General features: G+C 42.1%; 1 long non-coding RNA gene across 1 annotated transcript in view; it reads left to right on the forward strand.

Annotated features, from left to right (window-relative positions):
* Nucleotides 1-1,417: 1,417 nt before the first annotated feature.
* LOC139567790 (uncharacterized) overlaps nucleotides 1,418-4,045 on the forward strand; it is a 25,400-nt gene continuing 22,772 nt past the window's right edge. Inside the window, exons 1-2 of the long non-coding RNA XR_011673465.1 lie at nucleotides 1,418-1,516; nucleotides 2,114-2,711. This is a non-coding gene — a long non-coding RNA (uncharacterized lncRNA). The remainder of the gene's footprint in view (nucleotides 1,517-2,113; nucleotides 2,712-4,045) is intronic.

Raw genomic sequence — 4,045 nt, forward strand, 5'->3', positions numbered from 1 at the left:
CACCATGCAGCATGGAACACCAGCTAGAGTGGAACACCATGCAGCATGGAACAAACAGAGGCTTAACACTGCTTAAGGACAGGCAGCTCCATGTCTCTGTCTGTCTCGCTCTGTCTGCCTGACTGTCTATCTGTCTGTCTCTGTCTGTCTCGCTCTGTCTGCGTGACTGTCTCTATATGCCTGTCAATTGAAGTGAAATAGTACATAGTATCCTTGTAAAGATAATGAATATGAGGTTATAAAGTGCTGAAGTTCCTCTTTAAACGAAGTTGGCCACCGGAGTTTCACATGGTGTGAAGCAAACTATTAAAATCTTCTGAGAAAGACTCAAACATACATTTCCCACACCAAGCAGGTATCAATTGATAAGCCACAGAAAGTGAACCTTTTGCAAAATGATATGCGTCACGAACTATGAAGCATACATTGCGTTCAATGCAAGAAGATATGCATCAAGAGTATTGATGCACAAGTCAATAGGTTGTGTTCATTGCAAAGAGGTTGGTGATAATGCTGCAATGGGTGAGAGACACAGACAGGCAGACAGAGAGACAGACAGACAGTATACATGGAGTAGAACCCTGTGTAACTGCAGAGAGATAATGAAGGACTATGTTGATCAAATCTAACCAAAGTTTGTCACATGCACAGAATGCAGCGGGTGTAACGGTACAATGAAATGCTGACTTAAAGCTCTTCATCAACAGTGCAGAATAAATGTAAGGTAGCAAAAGTAACACAAATAGACAAGAGCAAAAGAGTAAATAAAAAAAGACAAGGTATTACAATATTTAATGAATGAACACAAGAACTGACCCTTATAAACAATGTGAAACAGTGTGCAGGAACACTGTGGAGGTAGATCAATAGGCTCAGCAGCAGGGCGAAGAAGAGTATATGTGTGTGTGTGTGTGTGTGTGTGTGTGTGTGTGTGTGTGTGTGTGTGTGTGTGTGTGTGTGTGTGTGTGTGTGTGTGTGTGTGTGTGTGTGTGTGTGTGTGTGTGTGTGTGTGTGTGTGTGTGTGTGTTTTTCTAGGAGCGTGTCTGTGAGTGTGTATCTGAGCGTGTGTGTGTGTGTTCGTATGTGTGTGTGTGTGACAGTGTGGTCGGTATGGGTGCAGTTAGACAGCCAGTGATAACTGCATGAAAATAGGTGTTTCCGGGTATTTTCCAAGCTGTACACATTCAGTGAAATTTATTGTGAGCGGGAGCACACTCCTGACCACGCACTGGCACAAGTATTTCCGGGATCGTACAATCCTGATGTAAAAAAAGGCCATTAGTTTGCACCTGACCTTTCCCAGAGTCCCGTTAGGGTGGATATCTCTCCATCTCAGCTGTCAAACAGAACTCTGAAGTTTCAGCCAATCAGCATGCCCGAATGCACATTTGGACACTGCACCCGCCCACTCTAGCTCAGAGTGTTTATGTCGTTCCAAGAAGAAGACGCAGGTTTTGGCTTGCTACCAAGGTTTTTCATTGTGTTTACTAGGAAGATTGTGCATGCATCCAAGAAAGTGAGTTGTGGGGTTTATTGTTGGGATGTTTTATGCTACGCAATGATGATTGACTGCAAGTAATTTACCTTAAGTTACCTTGTCACATCTGTAACTGTATTAAAGTAATGTTCTTATCCTGCAGCTTATGTATAGTTCAGATACTCCATGTTGTTTATATTGCATAAGTGCCCGTATCGCCTTGATTGCATGAGCATCTGCACAGTAGATGCATATTTGCCTAGAGTAATTTATATAGTCTGTATACCCATGCTACCGCAGCGTTTTCATAGTAGCCATTATTGTTGCCATTTGCAGGTGCGGGGGCAAGCCTCTAGAACAGTCTAGATTAGAAGTTTCAGACCTGGAGCTCGTGCAGATGCAGTATAATTTATGCCCCCAGAGACAGATCTGATAAGCTCTCCACCAGGCCTGAGAGAGAGGGCCATATATCTAGCCTGTCAGACGAACTAGTTCTCTCTCTCCAGTGAGATTTTATCCACATGTTGATATGCTGTGTGAATGTCCCTGTTCAGGTGTAATGTTAGGACATTCCTTCCTGAGTAGATCTTCCTATTGTTTAGTTTCCAACACTGTGCATCTATTCTTATCTTTCAGAACCACAAGTCCATTTCTAACTGTAACCACAAAGATGCTTCAATGATGTGTGGGTTTGTGCAACTGTGTGGTGGTGACCTAGAGAATAAAGCTCTGGATGTGAAGACATCTGCCTGGTTTCTGCCGGACTGCCTGGAGTGGGTCAGACCAAAGTACAGCCAGCATTAAGTCATTAGCTGGTGAGGGTTCAGAAGCCAACCGCTCAGATGGCTCCAGCTGGCAGTTTTTACACCCGGTTACTCGTTAACAAGGATTTCTGGGCTCGTACACTCCCAATTATTGTGCATTAACTTAAACTGACATTTTCTAGTGTCTAAACTGCATGACACTTGCACTTGGAAAGAGGAGACGTCATAGCGTCACGTCAATACACACCCAACCAACTAGCTTGTACCACTTACGTTGGGGCGGGAATATTTGAATTTCAGTGTCAGTTAGCTAGAGAGATCCCTAGATCCGTAGACACCTCCGTAGAGATCCACTCACTGCCTGTCCGCATCATTAGCTGTGATTTCAACGAGAAGACTTCAACAAGACTTTCAACAAAGTCGACATCGAAGGACTTCAAAAGAACCATGGTCTAGGAACAATTTACACAGTAGGTCTTACGTTAGTGTGGTGGTTGTACATTTCAATTATTTGCTAGCTAGCTAACGTTAGTCAGCTGAGTTAAGTGCCAGAGATGAATAAACATATTTTAGCTAGCTAGCTAGCTACTTTGTGTTAAGCAAGAGTTTAGGGGTTAGTTGTTGCAAGCTAGCTAACGTTGGTTTTGTGAGTGTAGGGAAAAAACTTGGGATTGATATTGAAGTATATAGGTGTTTTATGGAGACATGAACAATTATTCTACTCAATATCCCTACACCCCAGTCTCCTCTGCTTCGTCCCAGGGAGGAGGAATACCCTAAACTCCTCGTTCTCACAGGACTCGGGTTAGTACGCTGTTGCCAGATCAGTCTTGGGGTTGACCTGGCTGGGGTGACATTTTTTTTGTCTTTGGAAGATTATTTTAAAAGAAAAAAAATGTAATAAATAACATGAGGTTATGGCATAACAGCTCAGTTAGAGCTGAGCATTTAAAAACGCATTGTTATTATAAAAATTATATATATTTTCTATTCATTAGGATAGCAATCAATGTGGCAACTTTTGTATTATCAAAACCTTCTTTCTAAATCAAATCAAATCAAATCAAATTTTATTAGTCACATACACATGGTTAGCAGATGTTAATGCGAGTGTAGCGAAATGCTTGTGCTTCTAGTTCCGACAATGCAGTAATAACCAACAAGTAATCTAACCTAACAATTCCACAACTACTACCTTACACACACACACAAGTGTAAAGGGATAAAGAATATGTACATAAAGATATATGAATGAGTGGTGGTACAGAACGGCATGGCAGATGCAGTAGATGGTATAGAGTACGGTATATACATATGAGATGAGTACTGTAGGGTATGTAAACATAAAGTGGCATAGTTTAAAGTGGCTAGTGGTACATGTATTACATAAAGATGGCAAGATGCAGTAGATGATATAGAGTACAGTATATACATATGAGATGGGTAATGTAGGGTATGTAAACATTATATTAAGTGGCATTGTTTAAAGTGGCTAGTGGTACATTTTTACATAATTTCCATCAATTCCCATTTTTAAAGTGGCTGGAGTTGAGTCAGTATGTTGGCAGCGGCCGCTAAATGTTAGTGGTGGCTGTTTAACAGTCTGATGGCCTTGAGATAGAAGCTGTTTTTCAGTCTCTCGGTCCCTGCTTTGATGCACCTGTACTGACCTCGCCTTCTGGATGATAGTGGGGTGAACAGGCAGTGGCTTGGGTGGTTGTTGTCCTTGATGATCTTTATGGCCTTCCTGTGACATCGGGTGGTGTAGGTGTCCTGGAGGGCAGGTAGTTTGCCCCTGGTGATG

This window comes from Salvelinus alpinus, chromosome 1, assembly GCF_045679555.1.
Source record: "Salvelinus alpinus chromosome 1, SLU_Salpinus.1, whole genome shotgun sequence".
Classification (NCBI taxonomy): Eukaryota; Metazoa; Chordata; class Actinopteri; order Salmoniformes; family Salmonidae; genus Salvelinus; species Salvelinus alpinus.